The sequence below is a fragment of the Mastomys coucha genome, unplaced genomic scaffold, assembly GCF_008632895.1.
Source record: "Mastomys coucha isolate ucsf_1 unplaced genomic scaffold, UCSF_Mcou_1 pScaffold6, whole genome shotgun sequence".
NCBI lineage: Eukaryota > Metazoa > Chordata > Mammalia > Rodentia > Muridae > Mastomys > Mastomys coucha.
The window spans coordinates 128,380,194-128,400,901 of NW_022196912.1; the positions used below are offsets into that span (position 1 = coordinate 128,380,194).

Here is a 20,708-nt window from a genome sequence, read left to right on the forward strand (position 1 = left end):
TATAAATAAGGCTGCTATGAACAAAGTGGAGCATGTGTCCTTGTCATATGTTGGAGCATCTTTTGTTTTGTTTTTTTGTTTTTTTGTTTTTTTTGTTTTTTGTTTTTTGGCCAGGAGTGATATAGCAGGGTCCTCAGGTAATACTATGTTCAATTTTCTGAGGAAATGCCAGACTGATTTCCAGAGTAATAGCTTGCAATCCTACCAACAATGAAGGAGTGTTCTTCTTTCTCCACATCCTCACCAGCATCTGCTGTCACTTGAATTTTTTTATTTTAGCCATTCTGACTGGTGCTAGGCAAAATCTCAAGGTTGTTTTTATTTGTTTCCCTGATGACTAAGTCTTTTGAACATTTCTACATAATTGACCCCCAAAATTCTAACACAGAACTCCTAATTCAGATAAACAACTTCAGCAATTTGGCTGGATATAAAATTAACTCAAACAAATCAATAGCCTTCCTCTACTCAAAGGATAAAAAGGCTAAGAGAGAGATTAGGTTTTACCTTCCATAATAGTCATAAATATTATTATAAATAATATTATATAGCTTGATTTGACTGTAACCAAGCAAGTGAGAGATATGCATGACAAGAACTTCAAGTCTCTGAATAAATAAATTGAAGAAAATCTCAGAAGTTGGAAAGACCTCCTATGCTCATAAATTTTCAGGATTAATGTAGTAAAATGACCACCTTTTCAAAAGCAATCTACAGAATTAGTGCAATCCCCATCAAAATTCCAACTCAATTCTTCATAGAATTAGAAAGAGCAATTTGCATAATCATCTAGAATATCAAAAAACCCAGGATAGCAATAACTATTCTCAACAATAAAATAACTTCTGGGGAAATCACCATCCCTGACCTCAAACTGTACTATAGAGTAACTGTGATAAAACAAAAAAAGTGCATGGTATTGGTACAGAGACAGACAGTAAGATCAGTAGAATAGAATTGAAGACCCAAAAATGAACCCACATACCTCTGGTTACTTGTTCTTTGAGAAAGGGTCTAAAACCATACAGTGGAAAGAAGAGCATTTTCAACAAATGGTGTTGGTTCAACTGGCAGTCTGTATATAGAAGAATGCATATCCATCCATTCTTACAAATTTCAAGTCCAAGTAGATCAAGGACTACCACATAAAACTATATATATATATTGTAATTAATAAAAGAGAAACTGTAGAGAAGCCCTGAGCACATGGTCAAAGGTAAAAATTTCCTGAACACAATACCAATGGCTTATGGTCTGAGATCAAGAATCGACAAATAGGACCTCATAAAATTGCCAAGCTTCTGTAAGGCAAAGGACACTGTCAATAGGACAAAATGGCAATGAACAGATTGGGAAAATATCTTTACCAGTCCTACATCTGAAAGAAAACTGATATCCAATATATACAAAAAACACAAGAAGTTAGACTTCAGAGAATTGAATGACCCTATTAAAAATGGGGTACAGATGTAAATGAAGAATTCTCAACTCAGGAATATTGAATGGCCAAGAAGGACCTCAAGAAATGTTACTTTTTATGTGAGAAGGATATGGCATATGTTGATGATATGAGGAATGGGATTCAAGATATGAAGAGTAGAGCACCAACCAGACATACCTTTTATGATGTGTAAAATCTGCTGAGGTTAGATCTAATCTCATGGGATGTAAACTTAATTGAGACATTAATATTTGAGTTTAGAAAGAAGGGAAAGATATTGAATCTCTTAAAAGTAATGATAAGATTAATCTCAGGAATCTCTACAGTAACAAGAAATTCCTAAAAACCCAATATTGGTGTTGGCTCTGAACAAGGTTATGGAATGTTCTGCTCATAAATCAGAAACCTAGGATGGATATGCCACTTAAACCTAAGACATTCCACCTGATAGAAAGAATCTTACACTTTATTCACAAGACAGGGAAGTGATGAAGCTGATACCAGGTGAAGTCCAGAACATTATGAACATATAAAGGGGGCATGAAAATCCAGGATATTGTAGTAAGGATTGTCAAAATTCATATGTAAGTGGCAGTGTGGTATAGTGTTCATGTGAGGACATCACTTTTTCTCCAACTTCAGGATTCTGGACTTCTACAAGGGCAGTATTTAATTAAGATACTTTCTTCTTATATCTTATCCTGTCACAAAACTCAAATAATTGCTTGATATTACAAATTTAATTAAAAACCTTAAATATGTACAAAAATGAGTGATGAGAACCAAAACATAACAAAGTCCAGATGATGCAAAATGGCCAACTTCTCTCCTCCCCCTACTTTCTCTGAACTAGAACTACACATGGCATTGGATGATACCCTGACACAGGGTCTCCTACACTTGCCCAGCAGAGCTGCATGGGATGGAAAAGCAAGAACTGAGTTCACAAATCACAATCATATTTTCTATCTGGGAAAACCCTCTCTTCAATGGAAATAAGTTACATAAAGATTTACAGATGATACTCATGGTATTGATGATCACTAGGTGCTTGATGCCTCATGTTTGAAAATTTGTAGCTTTCTTTTAAGTATATATACATTCAATGTTTTTCATTTAAATAAGGTTCATATGTAAAGAATGAAATACATATTTACAATAGCAATTAACAAAAATATATTCTTCTAATGGTAATTTTAATATAAACATATGCTACAAGTAGCTATAAAAATTTACACTCATACCAGCAATGTAGAAGTGTTCTCCTTGCTCCATATACTCAGCAGTATAAGCTGTCACTTGTGGTTTTATTTTTATTAAATTAATATATATTTTACACTCCATATTCCATTCCCTGTCCCTTCACCTGATCCATCCTCTTACTTCCACAACCCACCTCCTCCCCAAGCCCCTGTCTCCACCTGGATGCCCCCACACCCAACTCTACTGACCTCTAAACTCCCTGGGGCCTCCAGTTTCTTGAAAGTTATGTACATCATCTCTGAATGAACACAGACCCAAAAGATCTCTACTGTATGTGTGTTGGGAGCCTCATATCAAATGCTGTATACTGTCTTTTTTTGTGGTCGAGTGTTTGAGAGATCTCGGGGGTCTAGATTAATTGAGGCTCCTGGTCCTCCTATAGGTTTGCTCTTCTCCTCAGCTTCATTCAGCTTTTCCTAATTTAACAATGGGGTCAGTTGCTTCTGTTCACTGGTTGGGTACAAATATCTGCATCTGACTCTTTCAGCTGCTTGTTGGGTCTTTTGGAGGGCAGCCATGATAGGTCCCTTTTTGTGAGTGCTCCATAGCCTCAGTAATAGTATCCGAACGTGGGACCTTACCTTGAGAAGGATCCCACCTTGGGCCTGTCTTTACTTGGGTACTTCAGCTTATTGATGTTTTTGAGTTATGTGGACTGTATCTTGGGTATTCTGTACATTTTTGTCTAATATCAATTTATTAGTGAGGCCATATAATGCACAATCTTTTGAGTCTGAGTTACCTCACTTAGGATGATATTTCCTAGTTCCATTCATTTCCCTACAAAACTCAGCATGCCCTCATTCTTAATAGTTGAGTAATATTCCATTGTGTAATTGAACCATATTTTCTGTATTCATTCTTTTGTCATGAGACATCTATGTTGTTTCCAGCTTCTGGCTATCACAAAAAAAGGGCACCATAAATATAGTGGAACACTTGCCCTGTGGCATGGTGGGACATTGTTTGGGTATATTCCCAAGAGTTGTATAGCTCAGTATGCATATAGATCTCTTTCCAATATTCTGAGGAACATCCAGATTGATTTCCAGGGTGGTTGTGCCAGTTTGCAATCCCACCTGCAATGGAGGAGTGTTCCTCTTTCTCCACATCCTTTCCAACATGTGTTGACACCCGAGGTTTTGTTCTTAGCCATTCTGATTGGTATAAGGTGGAATCTCAGGGTTGTTTTGATTTGCATTTCTCTGATCACTAAGGACTTTGAACATTTCTTTAGGTGCTTTCCTAGCCATTCGAGATTCTTCAGTTGTGAATTCTCAGTTTAGTTCTATACCCCATTTTTGATTAGGTTGATTGGTTTTTTGGTAATTAACTCCTTCAGTTCTTTAAATATTTTGATATCTATCAGATGTGGGGTTGGTGAAGATTTGTTTGCCCAATCTTTAGGTTGTCATTTGTCTTCTTGACTATTTACCTTGCCTTACAGAAGCTTCCCAGTTTCATGAGGTTCCGTTTATCAATTCTTGATTTTAGATCATGAACTATTGGAGTTCTGTTTAGGAAATTTTCCTCTGTGCCAATTAGTTCAAGGATCTTTCCCACTTTCTCTTCTATTAGAATCAGTGTATCTGGTTTTATGTTGAGGTCCTTTATCCACTTGGACTTGAGCTTTGAACAAGGTGACAAATATGGGTCTCTTTTCATTCTACATAGAGACATCCAGTTAGACCAGAGCCATTTATTGAAGATGCTTTTTTCCATTGCATATTTTTGGAGTCTTTGTTAAAGATCAAGTGTGCAAAGTGTGTGCTTTTATTTCTGGGTCTTCAGTTTTTATCACTACTGCTCTGTAGTAAATCTTGTGGTCAGGAATGGTGATTCCCCCAGCTTTTCTTTAATGTTTAAGAATTGTTTTCACTATTCTGGGTTTTTTATCTTTCTAGATGAATTTGAGAATTTCTCTTTCCATATCTTTGAAGAATTGTGTTGAGATTTTCATGGGGATTGCATTGAATTAATAGATTGCCTTTGGTAGTATGGCCATTTTTACTATCTTAATTCTGCCAATCCATGAGTATGGGACATCTCTCCATTTTCTGAGGTCTCTTTTGATTTCTTTCTTAAGAGACTTGAAGTTATTTTCATACAGGTCTTTCACTTGTTTGGTCAGAGTTATCCCAAGATATTTTATGCTATTTGTGGCTATTGTGAAATGAGTTGTTTCCCTATTTTTTTCTCAGCCTGTTTATTATTTGTATAAAGGAAGGCTACTGATTTACTCGAGTTAATTTTATACCTGGCCAATTTGCTGAAGTTGTTTATCAGCTGGTGAAGTTCTCTTGTATAATTTTTTGGGTCACTTATGTATAGTATCATATCACCTGCAAATAGTGATACCTTTCTTTCCTCTTTACCAGTTTGTATCCCCTTGGTCTCTTTTTGTTGTCTTATTGTTCTAGCTAAGACTTGGAGTACTATATTGAATAGATATGGGAGAGTGGGTATCCTTGTCTTATCCCTGATTTCAGTGGGATTGCTTCAAGTACGTCTCAATTTAATTTGTTATTGGCTATTGGTTTGCAGTAAATTGCTTTTATTCTGTTTAGGTACAAGCCTTGAATTCCTGATCTCTTCAATACCTTTAACATGAAGGAGGGTGTTGTATTTTGTCAAATGCTTTTTCTGCATCTAAAGAGATGATCATGTAATTTTTTGAGTTTGTTTATATAGTGGATTATGTTAATGGATTTTGTATATTAAACCTATCTTGCATCACTGAGATGAAGCCTACTTGATTGTGGTGAATGGTGGTTTTAATGTGTTCCTTGATACAGTTTGCATTAATTTTATTGAATATTTTTGCATCAATATTCATAAGTGAGATTGGTCTGAAATTCTCTTTTTTTTTGGTTGGGTCCTTGTGTGGTTTATGTATCAGACTAATTGTGGCTTCATAGAACCAGTTAGGTAGTGTTGCTTCTCTTTCTATTTTATGGAATAGTTTCAAGAAAATTGGTATCAGGTCTTCTTTGAAAGTCTGGTAGAATTCTCAGCTAAATCCATCTGGTCCTGGACATTTTTTGGTTGGGAGGTTTTTAATGACTTCTTCTATCTCCTTGTATGATATAGAACTGTTTAGATAGTTTACCTGCTCTTGATTTAACTTTGGTATGTGGAATCTGTCTCAAAACCCATCCATTTCATATAGATTTTCCAGTTTTATTGAGTATAGACTTTTATAGTAGGATCTGAGGACTTTTTTGAATTTCCTCTGTTTCTGTTATGTCTCCGTTTTCATGTCTGATTTTAGTAATTTGGATACTGGCTCTTGGCCCTTTTGTTAGTTTGGTTATGGAATTATCTATCTTCTTGATTCTCTCAAAGAACCAGCTTTTGGTTTTGCTGATTTTTGTATTGTTTTCTTTGTTTCCATTTGGTTGATTTTGTCCCTGAGTTTGACTAATTCCTGCCTTCTACTCCTCTTGGGTATGTTTGCTTTTTTTCTAGAACTTTCAGGTATGCTGCTAAGTTGTTAGTATAATATCTCTCCAGTTTCTTTACCAGGACACGTAGGCTATTAACTTTCCTCTGAGAACTGCTTTCATTGTGTCTCGTAAGTCAATGATTTCAAGGAAGTCTTTTTTTCCCTTTATTTCTTCCCTGACCAGGTTGTCATTGAGTAGAGAATTGTTCAGTTCCCATGTGCATGTGGAATTCCTTTAGTTTTTGTTGTTCTTGAAGACAAGCCTTAGGCCATGGTGATCTGATAGGATGCATGGTATTATTTCAATCTTCTTGTATCTATTGAGAGTTGTTTTTTTTTATTTATTTTTTATAGAGAGTTGTTTTATGACCAATTATATGGTCAGTTTTGGAGAAGGTACCATGAGACGCTGAGAAGGTGCATTCTTTTGTTTTAGGGTGAAATGTTCTGTAGATATCTGTTAAATCCATTTTGTTCATAACCTCTATTAGTTTCACTGTGTCTCTGTTTAGTTTCTGTTTCAATAACCTGTCTATTGGTGAGAGTGGAGTGTTGAAATCTCCCACTATTGTGTGGGGTTCAATATGTGTTTTGAGTGTTAGTAAAGTTCCTCTTATGAATTTGGGTGCTCTTGTATTTGAGGCACTGATGTTCAGAATTCCAACATTTTTGGTGGATTTTTCTCCTTGATGAAAATGAAGTGTCCTTCTTCATTACACTTGATAACTTTTGGTTGAAATTCTATTTTATTGGACATTAGGATGGCACCTTCTGCTTGTTTCCTGAGACCATTTGCTTGGAAGACCATTTTCCATCCTTTTACTCTGAGATAGTGCCTGTGTTTTTGTTTAAGGTATGTTTCTTGTATGCAGGAAAATGCTGGCTCTTCTTTTCATATCCAGTCTGTTAGTTTACGTCTTTTTATAGGTTAGTTGAGTCCATTAATATTGAGAAATATTAAAGAGATTACTATTTGGTCTTGATATGTTTATTTTGATAGGTGGCTTTATGTGTTTGTAGCTCTCTGCTTTTGACTTTGTTATGAGATGTTTAATATCTCATACTTTCTTTTGTGCAGTTATCTTCCTTGTGTTTGAATTTTTCTTCCAGGATCCTCTGTAGGGCTGGGGTGGTAGACAGATACTTTTTGAATTTGGTTTTTTCCTGAAATATTTCTCCATCCATATTGATTGAGAATTATGCTGGGTATAGTGACCTGGGCTGACATTTGTATTCTCTTAGAATCTGCATTACCTCAGACCAGTCTCTTCTGTCTTTCATACTCTTGGTTGAGATGTCTGGTATAATTCTGATTGGTCTACCTTTGTATGTTACTTGGCCTTTTTCCCTTGCAACATTTAATATTCTTTCTTTGCTCATTTCATTTAGTGTTTTGATAATTATATGACAAGAAGATTTTCTTTTCTGATCCCATTTATTTGGTGTCCTATAGGCTTCTTGTACCTTTATGGCCATCTCTTTCTTTAGGTTTTGAAGGTTTTTTTTATATATGATTTTTTTGATGAAATTTTCAGGACCTTTGAGCTGGAAATCTTTGTTCTCCTCTATTCTGACTATTCTTAGGTTTGGTCTTTACATTGTGTCCTGAATTTCCTGGATGCTTTGGGTTAAGAGTTTTTATGTTTTGTAGTTTTCTTTGACAGTTGTGTCAATCTCTTCTACTGTGTTTTCTACACCTGAGATTCTCTCTTCTATCTCTTGTATTCTGTTGGCAATACTTACATCTCTAATTCCTGACCTCTTTCCTAGGTTTTCTATTTCCAGGTTTTCCTCCATTGGTGTTTTCTTTATTTTTTCTACTTCCACTTTTAGATCTTGGATCACTTTATTCAATTCCTTCACCTTCCTTACCTGTGTTTTCCTGTACTTTTATCAGTGGGTGTCTTAGTCAGGGCCTCTATTCCTGCACAAACATGACTAAGAAGCAAGTTGGGGAGGAAAGGGTTTATTCAGCTTACTTCCATCTTGCTGTTTATCACCAGAGGAAGTCAGGACTGGAACTCAAGCAGGTCAGGAAGCAGGAGCTGATGCAGAGGCCATGGAGAGATCTTCCTTACTGGCTTTCTTCTTCTGGCTTGCTCAGCCTGCTCTCTTATAGAACCCAAGACTTCCAAAATAGAAGGAACATATGTGGATGCAGATAAAACACCCAAGTTCACAAATACTCTACTGATTGTAGGAGTGATTACTGAGACTACAAAGGAAATAAATATGAGAACAAATACTTATGTATAATCTCATAACCTACCTCAATTAACAGGTACATACATTGTGTTGGTAATGAAGTTCGATGAAAAGTGATGTAATATTTTACAAATGATGTGAATTATGTTTATATAGCTGTGCATTCTGATATAAATATTTCTCATAATCTAAGAGAATGAAACATCTTCTGGAACACACAGGAGAGTTAATAATACAGCTGATGTCCCTTAATAATTAAGACTATGAAATTATTGTTTGTTCCTAGGTGTTGGTGATTTGGATTTAATAGGTCAAATTCACAATAAAATTCAATTCAAATTTTAACAAAATTTCTGGTCTCTCAGAATTCATTGTTATCTTATCATGCATCATCATGGTTCTCTCTTTCTATTGTTTTAATGAATAAGAAGCATGTCAGTGGAGGTAATGACTGATGAAGTCATCTAAAGGTAAGGTGTGCAGTAGAACATCTTAAATCAGCATCACTTTATTCTTATATTGCCTTACACAAAGTTGACAAAGCTACTATAGATCTGTCAGTAGGAGGAAAAAATACACACACAAAATGGTTATTTCTGAGGAAGTCTAAATACTAATCTTTTCTGCTATTTCTGTCCCACGACATCTTACTGCCCCTCCAGAACTTCTGTTATACTCAGGATGTGGTTATAACACTGGGCCTTGCACAGTAATAGACTGCAGAGTCCTCAGATGTCAGGCTACCGATCCATGTAGGTAGTGCCGGAGGATTTGTCTGCAGTAAGTGTGGCCTTACCCTTGAACTTTGGATTATAGTTAGTACTAACACTTCCAGAATGAATCCATGCAATCCACTCAAAACTCTGTCCAGGCCTCTGCTTCAACCATCTTATATAGTTACTGCTGAAGGTAAAGCCAGAAGTCTTGCAGGACAGCTTCACTGAAGCCCCAGGCTTTACCAGCTCAGCTCCAGACTCCTGCAGCTGGACCTGGGAGTGCACACCTGTGGAGAGAAATGTAGAGTAGATGTCAATGTTGCCTTAAGCCCTGTCTTTTCTTCATATTTGAAGATGGTTAGCCCCTTACCTTCAGTTACTGATAGAAGGAAGAGAAAGACCCAGCTCCACTCCAATGTTATTGTCAGTGTGTTCAGGGATTGTGAAGAGGACACTAATCATTTGATGTTTTCAGCATGAGAACATCTCTGTATTTACTGCCACAGACTCAATTTGCATATTCATGATGATGTAACTTCTTAGATAAGAACCAAGGTGAGCAGAAGAAGTACTGGACAGAGAAGGCACATGGGTTAAGTATCAGGATGCTCTAGTTCAGGTCCTAATCTTCTCTGAGAAAATACTTCCCCTATACTTTTGCTGATCTTTGTGCAGATGCTGTGGATGTATCATCAGAAAATAAGTTCTCAGAAGATTTTAGGCTTTACACATTTTGTTCTCTTTGAGACAATGTATTCAGATTGATTTAGACATGGTTGTTGTGATGATGATAATGAAGATGAGGATAGTGATGGAAAATTCCCCAAATGGCAAATTCTTTGAGGGCTTAGAGCCTTTGTTCAGATATTTGCAATTAATAGTTGTGTTTATAACATGTTATATACTCAAAACTCATTCAAATGACCCAAAGTAAACATACTTCAGAAATATGTACATATCAATGATTATTGCAGCACTATCATTAAGAAATAAATTATAGAAATAAGCTACACATGTGCCAACAAATAATATCACCTTTAAAACATGGTATATATATATATATATATATATATATATATATATATATATATATATATATATATATATGTATATATATATCAGAAAGAAATAAGAAACTTGTATTACTTTTGGGAAAATGGATACAATTGGAAAAAATTGGTATTACTTACAACAACTTCAGAAAGATAGATATTAGACACTCATTAATAGCTTCCAGATATTCCATTGTTATATACAATTATGTATGCAAATATATGATGATACATCAGTAAAATTCTCTAGTGTAACAAAAGGAGAATAAGATAGAAAGAGGATACAGGAGAAATATGTGCAGTGTATGAAAATTCTAAACATATATAAAATTGTTCTTTTTTTCTGCTGAATCTCATAGAGATATTGCTCATAGGCATATGTTTTTAGAGTTAACTACTTGGTATTGAATAATATCAGAGGGCTCATCCCTGGGGAAGACTGATTCTTTCTCTCAGCAGTCATTAGTTGCCCATGTAGAAATTGAGCCAAACTGGGGATGCTTCATAAAATTACCAGAAAGCAAGGAAGTCTCCTTATCCTTAAGATAAAGGAGTTTTAGGAGAGTTTACAGAGCAAACACCCATCCCCAAGGAATGTGCCATTTCCAAGAGACATCCCTCCCCTCTGAGAGAGGATCTCCCCCACCCCTCCTGCTAGTCACAGGTGTCTTATCCCAACTGGGAGGAAAAAGGTCAATAGAAACTAAAGAACAATGAACAAGATAAAGTGTAACCAGCCCGTGTTGTAAAGTTGTAACCAGCCCACATTGTAAGCTGTAAAACCCTGTATAAAAGCTGAGTGCTTGGTTTCCTCAGGGTCGCTCTGGTCCTGATCACAGAGTTGACCCTGGTATACCAGTTTCAAATAAAAATCAACCACATGTTTTTACAGCGGACTCTTTTCTGAGTCCTTGCGAGTGAGGTACCCACGCCGGTTATAACACCTGTAGCTCTTCATTCAGGGGTAGGGTCTCATGGGATCTCTCACTGTCCATGTCGTGATGTTAACTGGATTTAGATTTGTTCAGGTCTTATTTAGGCAACCATATTGTTGAGACTTCGTGGGTGTGACTTTCCTGTTCTTTCTATACTTCATAAGGTTTTTTTTTTATTCTTTGAAAAATTTCAATCATGTTTGAAATATATTATGATCTATCATTACTAAAGTCTCTCACAACTATCTACTGCCACTAGGTCCTTGGAGTTCCTCTTAGAGCCTTCCAATATGTCCCTGTTCTAATGTCTTTACTTGTTCTCTTATGCTACCTAGTCACACAGTGAGTAGAGATAGACAAAAGCATCACAAGTACCTAGTGAACCTCCAGAAACCTTCCCCCGAAAAATGATTACAATTTTCCTTTCCATCATCAAATGTCAAAAGACTTTCAGCTTGGTGTGGTCCCTAATAAATGGGGTGGTGTTCCATCCCATTTATATTGTAACGTTTTTTTAGTTGTTACATTATTGTTAGTTATAAGAACAGGGTACATATGAACCTCAGAGAACTAATTATGTATGGATTTAACTGGTATTGCTAACCTTACCAGTAGACACCTTACTTGCTCAGCCATTTAGAGGTCTCATGTGGTAATTTTCACTCACATGATTTGTGTGGTGAGTCTTGTGCTAGTAAATAAAGCTACTGAGAGTTCATGTGTTCAGTAAGAACAGGTCAGTCCCTGGAGATAGAATTTTGTGTCTTTCAACTCCATTCTCAGTGTTTTGCCTTCTTTCCTATTTTCTGCTTGATTTTTCAATGAGAGGTTGATATCATTGACTTTTCCTATGGCTGAGTACTCTGAGAATCATTTTCAGCATTTTGACTAGTCAGAAATGACAGCATCAATGATTATACACTGCTTCAGAATTCTCTGTGATGAAAGCTCAGACAACCTACTGCGTATAAACATAAATATTTATAAGGCAGTTTGACTGCATGATCATTAGCAATATAACTAATGTCTACTAGGGCCTATATCATCTCTAAACTTAGCCTTTTGACCACTTACCTGGGTTGAAGCCTTTCCTATGATAATTTACCAAAAATTAATAAATAAGATTATGCAGGGTACAAGCAGTATTCCTCCTAAACATGTACTCAAATGACTCTACATCTTCTTATAGATATACTTGCACATTCATGTTTATCCACCCAATATTATTCATGCTCTATTCACAGAAATTAGAGGAAGGGATTTCCACCAAAGTATACATAAAAATGACAAAGCAGTACATTTAGAAAGAGAAAATTTACTAAATGGTAAAAAAATAACTTATGTAATCTATATTTATTTGCATGGAACTGGAAAAATATACTGAATGAGGTCAACAATGTCCATAAGCCAAGTGCCTCATGTTCTCATCCATATATACTTATTTCAAAATTAGGACATTTTGTTTAGTATATTTGATTGTAAATTACTAGAGATTAGAATTGGGCCATTAGTGTGTGAGGAATTTAGGGAAATGTTATAGCAAAATAGAGATTAAATAAAAGCAGACAGCTCAGACAGAGGAGACAAATGTTTCAAACATGAAATGGTGTTGGGAAATGGAGAAATGATAAACGATAAAGGTTAAACCAAATTAAGTCATATTTTTTAAAAAAGTGTGATCATCCAGGCAGTGGTGATATATACATTTAATCCCAGCACTTGGGAGGCAGAGGCAGGCAGATTTCTGAGTTCAAATCTAGCCTTGTCTACAGAATGACTTCCAGGACAGCCAGAGCTATACAGAGAAACCCTGTCTCAAAAAAACAAAAAAAAACAAAGAAAGGTGATCATGTTACCTCCCACTTCAGCCCAGCCATCCTCACATTCTGATTTTCTGACTGTCCCTGCCTGGAAGCTACTATTCCCACCTGGGGAGCAAAACCAAAATCTCTCTGCAGACTGTCAATTCTCCTTTGAAGTAGCTGTCAGAAAGTCCAACCATGGAGATATGAAAACGCCTACCACCTGAAGACATCAGAGTTGCTGATGACTTTGGCTCCTGACACCAACTACAGGGTTTATATTATGCAAACATCATGTAACCTAGAGATTTGGTTTCGGTTTTTCCTGTGACTATAAAAACTCTGGCCTCTATAAGTAAAGTTGGAACCTTGATTGGAATATTTCAACTTGGTATCCAATACTCTTTCAGGTCCCTGTTTCCTCTCCTTAGAGAACCCAGTTCGTGAAACTGCAGGCAGTTTCATGATCAAATCTAGGATCTTTTAATGTAGGTAAAAACAAAGCTATGGAGGCTATAGAATGCATGTAGCATTACAAAACAAAGCATGGATACTCAGAGTAAAGGAAAGTTCATTATGGTATAAACAAAAACAAAACTCACAATTTTATTTCTATAACAAAATGTCAAGAAATAATGAGCAGTTCATAGATGCCTAGTATAAAGCTGAGAATGTTTTTGTCTTGGAATGATTTTATGATTAGATTATAATCTGGATCAATGGACCTGTTAGTATATAATTTCTATGAAAAGTAATAAATTTAAAGACAATGTAGGAAAAATGGTGATATTTAAATAAGCCCGGTAATTTATTTTTAGTGATATCTCATTGGTCTAATTTTTTTCATGTTGAAGGTTATATGAGATATATGATTGCAGAAAACTAAGTAAAGAGCACATAGAAAAGCTTTGTGCTGCCCTCATTGTACCTGCAGAATCAATCCCATTCCAAAGTATACATTAGTAAGTTCAAAAGTTTGCTACATGGTGATCAAGCCACACTTAGGAGCTAGAGGAAGACAGGAATGCCCTGTAGACTAACTGGTATTTCATAAATTGTTTTAAATTCATTATACAGTTGTATAGATTTTCATTAGAATTGGAGAAAATTCACAATTGCCAAAAAGTTTGCTAGGATAAATGCATCCATCAATTCTTGACATGTAGATTCCTCATAGAGAGGTACTCTGTGCTGGAGGAACATGTAAAGGAAGTCACTGTTTTCAGCTATAATTCTGAATAATAAAACCTTGGAGATCATGGGTACCATAAGTCTCTGTGCTTACTGCTGCTTACATATGTATTCAAACTGAACAGTTTTTAAAAAAACATTGATGACTGTGCCACCCATACATCCCAAAGACAGTAAGAGATGGTCTTGCATCACTTTTGATCAGAGTTCTGCAATGGGCTTTGATTAGAGCACAGGGAATTAGGACTGAAAAAAATCTATGAATGTGGAGTCAGTGATCATGTTAATCTATAAACTACCCCATAGATCTCATGAATTCAAAATTCATTTTGTAAATAATCACTTAAATGTAATCTTCATCACTCCTGGGAATGAGAAATTGATTTATTATGTCATCAAATACTTCTTTCAAAGATATTGAACCAATTATGATAGACATGTGCTCACATTGACATCATTATGGGAATATGAGGATCAACATTAGAAATTTAAAACTTGCTGCTCTCTGAATGTAAGGTGACTAGGGAAGTCCTGTTGTTCCTTCCCTCCATTCTTTTCTCACATTACTTTTAATTTTTCTTTCCATACTTTATTCTTTTACTCACATTATATCCTAGTCACATCTCCCCTCCCTCTTCTGCACCATGTCCTGCCTTTACAAATGTCCCTCATTTCCACCTCCTCTTCTCCTCAGAGAAGGGAAGCCACTATTGAGTACCACTGCATCTTGGGATATCTAGTCCCAGTAGGACTAATCAAATCCTTTTTCCCTGAGGCTCAGTCAGACAGTTCAGGTAGGGGAAGGGTTTCTAATGGCAGGCAACAAAGTCAGAGACAGTCTCTGCTCCAATTGTTAGGGGACACAAATGAAGACTAAGCTACACACATGCTACAAACATGGGGCATGCATAGGTGCAGCCCCTAAATGCTCACTTTCACTTTTGGTTCAGTCTCTGTGAGCCTATCTGGGCCCAGGTTTGTTTACTCTTCTTGTGTTGTCCTTCAACACTCCATCTCACTCCATTCTTAGTTCCATTTTTTTTTGATTCACTGAAAATTCTGATTCTTGCTAGCTCCAGATTATCTCCTGCCACATCCTTTCCCCCTATTTCCTTATACAATTCTCCTAAGAGAGGGTAGAGCCCCATCTTGGCATCCCTCACACTGACATATCTATTTCTATCCACTCATTGGAGCCTCTCAGGAGATAGTTATACTAGGTACCTGTCTGCAGCCATAGAGAAGTATCATTAATAGTGTCAGGGCTTAGCTCTCTCCCATGCGAATGGGTCTCATGTTAGTGAAATCATTCATTATTTGTTTCCTTCATCTCTGTTCCATATACATTTTGAGCAAATGTTCAGGTTATTCATCTTTACCCTCTCATCCCCAAGACATCTTACTGCTCCTTCAGAGTTTTTTTTTATATGCTTCCGAAGTGAACTGTGGCACAGTGCCGTTTACAGTAATAGATACAAGTGTCCTCATATGTAAAACTGGTGAATTTTATGTAGGCTATGTTGGATGTTGTTTCTGCATCCAGCATGAACCAACTTCAGGGACTTTCATGCTTCTTAGTAGGATGATAAAGACTACATTCTGAGACTGAAAGCAATCCCAATTGAATGCATTCTTTTGTATGTATCCATCAAGTCATGGTGCCTCTTCACAGCAATCAAATAATAAGACTATTCTCAGGTTTATCAGGCAATAGCCCTACTTCTCAGGACTGATTTTCTGTATTAGTTTCTACCTGAACTGAAGGAATCAACTACATGACAAAAGCAAAAAAAGGAAAGATGATATATAACAGTGTGAGTTATATTCCATTATAGCAGGAAAGTCATGGAATCAAGAATTTGATGCAGTGACTTACATTGCATCAACATCTAAAATTTCAAAAAGATAAAAATGCTTATACTTAATATCTTACCACATTTTTATTCACTGAAAGTCTTGTCTGGGTACAGGATATGGCCCCTTCAGGATTCTTATAAACATTTACTAGGAGCTTATCTAATTGATTATTTTTATTGATTCCTGGGAGTTTCTATTGCACTAGGTTTCTACCTTACCCTGGAAATGTCTCCAAATTCCAGTTGCCTCTCCCAGTATTTTTTCCCTACATGATCCCATGAGACAGAGCACTCTTATTCCCATCGCAACCAGTGATATCTATTTGATTTCCCCTTACCAGAGATCCTGTGTCCCCATTTAAACCCTGTTTGTTACCTACTCTCCCTAGATCCATGCATGTTGCATTACAACTAATATGCACTTAATTTTTATTTATTTATTTATTCTTGATTTTTCAAGACAGGGTTTTTCTGTGTAGACCTGGCTGTCCTGGAACTCATTATAAATACTAGGCCAGCTTTGAACTCAGAAAACCTCCTCCCTCTGCCTCCCAACTGCTGGGATTAAAGGCATGTGCCACCACTGCTTGGCTAATATCCACTTCTAATTTAGTACACATCTTGTTTTTCTTTCTGGTTCTACTCATTCATGACGATCTTTTCTAGTTTCATTCAGTTGCCTGGAAATATCACAATGTTGTTTATTAACAGCTGTGTAATATTCCATTGAATGAATGTAAAATATTTTATTTATCTATTATTTCATTTAGGGAAATGTAGATTGTTTCAGTTTCTAGCTGTTATAAATAAATCTGCTATAAACATAGTTGAACAAGTGTCCTTATCATAGGATGGAATGTCTTTTGGGTATATGCCCAGTAGTAGTGTAGCTCGGTCTTGAGGTAGATCAATTCCTAATTTTCCTAAGAAAATATTACAAGTGTACTTGCAAGTTTGTACTCCCACCAGCAATGGAGGAATATTCCTCTTGTGCTATATTCCTGTCAACATGGATGTCACTTGAGTTTTTCATTGTAGTCATTCTGACATCATGATTTTTTTTATTTGAATTTCCATGATGTCTAAGAATGTTAAATATTTCTTTAAATCCTTCTCTAATATTGGAGATTCCTTGCTAAGAATTCTTTGTAGTTCTAGCACATTTTAATTGAATTATTTAGTTTGTTGATGCTAGTTTCATGAGTTCTTTATGTATTTTGGAAATCTGGCCTCTGTCACATGTGGAGTTATCATTCTGTATTCTTCCATTTTGTTCTTTTGACAGTATCCTTTGGTTACAGAAGTTTTGCAGTTTCCTGAGGTCCCATTTATTAATTGTTGATCTAAGCAACTCTGTAATGGTGTTTTGTTTATGAATTTGTCTCTTGTGCCAATGAGTTCTAGGACATACCACACCCTCTCTTCTATTAAGCCCTGAGTTTATCTGTTTTTATGTGGATGGATCTAAAGTTTGTTGCAGATGATAGATATTGATCTATTTGCATTCTTCTACATGCCAACATCCAATAAGACCAGAACCATTTGTTGAAGAAACTGTCTTTCTTTAATTGGTCCAAAAATATTAGGTGCCATCTTATTAGACTTGCTTGAAGGAATACCTTCTTCTGGACTTCCAAAAAGATGACTTGATTATCATCCTGGGGGCTTCCTGGATCTTGAGCCCAATTTGCCAGCTTGGCCTTCTGTTCCCTGGAACATGTTAGCTGCTGCCCTGAACTTCCACAGACACTTTGCCTAGGATGGCCATTTTTACTATGTTAATTCTACTAATCCATAAGCATGGAAGATCTTTTCATTTTCTGGTATCTTTTTCAATGTCTTTCATCAGGGCTTGAAGTATTGTCATACAAGTCTATCAGTTGCTTTGTTAAAGTCACTCAAAGTTCCAACATTTCAGTTGCAGAATTCATACTACTATAAGATATACTATCTTCATGGTGACAGAGCAGGCCTTGAAATTATGTCATTTCTTTTTTCTGAAGATGGTCTAGGAGGATGAAATAGCACTTAACTATAGTGAGTACTTTCAGATCTTGTGTACATCACAACAAGGACTAACTGATTTAGGAGATGGTTTCCTGGGTTTAGTAAGTGGTAAAGTGAGAAGAATAAACACTTGGTACATTCGGGAAACACCCATCTCTATATCTGTTCCTCAAGCTCTCCATACATAGTTTATTTAGAAATTTTTCTTTCCCTGTCCCATGGCAACATATATTGAGCAAAATTACTAATGGCATTGGCAGTGAAATTTTAGAGAGCTTGAGGGCCCTCTCACAGAGAAGAACTAAGAGAACCATGAATTTTATTCATGCAGGGGTGCCTTCTCAATGAAGGAAATAAAATCAAATACCTGAACTCCATACAGAAATCCAAGAAAAGAGTTTCTTAACCACCTGGTGACCCTTTCACTATCTGTAAGGACAGGCTTCACCCTAAATCTCCAAAATGATTATTCCAGTCTTTCCCCTCCCTAGACCATTACCTATCATTAGAGGAGATGTCACATGTACTTTATGGTCTACTTATCTCTAGACTGTTGGTCAGAGGTCACCTTAGATTCTAGGACTTATAGTTGTAGAACCCACACTTTTGGGCACAAGAAAGTCATAAAATAGTTTCTATGTAATCAGACATTAAGCATTACTATAAAACTGTAACTGTTGAAATTAGAATTTCCTAAGGAACATTTTCCAAGTTCTATTTTGTTTAATTATACCTAAACTACCTTTTCTTAGATTCCCCATGTCAGAACCAGGTTGAAAAAGTCAATCTGTACCATGTTCTCATTCTCATCTCTACACATGTGTTGCTCTGATACCTGCAGGGACCCCCTTCAAAAATAATAGGTCTTCCTAGAAGATATGCACTTAAAGATTAATAACAGAAAATTAATTACTGAAAATACAGAAACACAGAGACAAATACATACACACACACAGATACACACATACAGAAATTCATAGAGACACACAGAAACACACACACACAAAGTCAAACACGTTTTTAAGCCCAAACATTTTACTTATCTTTTCATTACACTTTAGCATTATTCATTTTATATATGCATTTGCCTTAAATTCTTTATTAAGTCTTGCCCTCAGATTATACTCTGAACAATTTAAACAGAGACAGGAAACATACAGTCTGTGATCTTGTGCTTATGTGAAATTTACACAAAAAATAATGTTATCAAAATTCTCTGTTAATTTATAATTTCCATTAATTAATTAATTTATTTATTCACTTTACAACCTGGTCACTGCCTTCCCTTTCATATAATCACTCACACAATTGCTCCCTCCTTCCCCTCTGAGAGAGTGGGACACCCCATGTGTATGCCTCCTCCGTGGCATGTCAAGTCTCTGCAACACTAAGCACATGTACTTCCAGAGGCCAGACAAGGAAGTCTAGCCAGTTAAACATATTCCACAGACAGGCATCAGCTTTGGGATATATCCTGCTCCAGTTTTGGAGGACCCATATCAAGATCTAACACAAAAGTGCACATATATTGCAGGGTGAGGACTAGGTGCAGGCCCTGTATGCTCTTTGGTTGGTGGTTCAGTCTCTGATAACCTCCAAGGGTGAGTTTAGTTGACCCAGTTGAGCTTCCTATGGAGTTCATGTCTCCTTTGGGAACTTAATCCTTCCCACAGCTCTTCCATAAGAGACTATCCAATATTTGGCTTCTTCTTCTGTTTCAGTTAATAACTGTTAGGTGAATCCTCACAGAGGATAGTCAGGCTCCTCCTGTTTGCAAGCAGGAGAGAGTATCATTAATAATGTCAAGGATTTGTCCTTGATCATGGGATGGGTCTCAATATGGGCTGGTTATTGGTTAGCCATTCCATCACTCTCTGCTCCATCTTATCCCTGTTGCTTGCAGACAGGACACAATTTGGATCTTTTTTTTTTTCTAATTTTTAATTGAAAAATAGATTTTACCTGCAATATATTCTGATTACTGATCCCTTTTTCCAACTTTTCCCTGATCTTCCTCCTTGAATCTCTCTCTTTTTTTAATTAGAAAACAAACAGACCCTAAAATAATAATAAAAGTAAAAGGAAATAAAACAAAGGAAAAGCAAACAAACTGGAACAGGAGAAAACAACAGAAAAAAAGGACCAAAAACAGAGCACAAGAAACACAGATCGATTTACAAATATTCTATAAATTTTACAGATATTCTATAGCATAAGGATGAGCTACAAGTGTGCAATCAACTGTGATAGTTGATGCTGTAACCATATAGGTACATTTTCTCTAAAAGCTAGTGACTATAGGGCTGACAACTGTGACTAACAGAAGTTTTTTGAGACTAGACATTATATAACATCAGAGGCTAACTCAGTTAGCATGTACATATGTTGAATTGATAAATGAGGTCTGTAAACACTGATTTAACAATACTTACAAAATTATACTTATGTGACTAACTTTTCTGCTATAAATACCTGTAACATTGGAAGAACCTGGATCTTCTGCTGGACAACACAGGCAGTTAACAACAAACCAGGATATCACTTAAGACTTAAGAATGTGAAATGAATTTTTGCTTGACTAGAGATTGGTTGGATTTTATAGGTAAAATGCATATTATATTGTATTCCCAGTTCCAACAAAAGGTCTGCTTCATCTCAGCATCCAGAGATTTATTTATTATGTAGAATCACAATTTCTCTTTTTTGATGTTTTATTAAAAAGAAACATGTCTCCAGGTTCTGGCTATTATAAATAAGGCTGCTATGAACATGGTGGAGCATGTGTCCTTATTACA

General features: G+C 36.2%; 1 pseudogene; it reads right to left on the reverse strand.

Annotated features, from left to right (window-relative positions):
- Positions 1 to 356: 356 nt before the first annotated feature.
- Positions 357 to 11,117, reverse strand: LOC116081126 (annotated as a pseudogene).
- Positions 11,118 to 20,708: the final 9,591 nt, after the last annotated feature.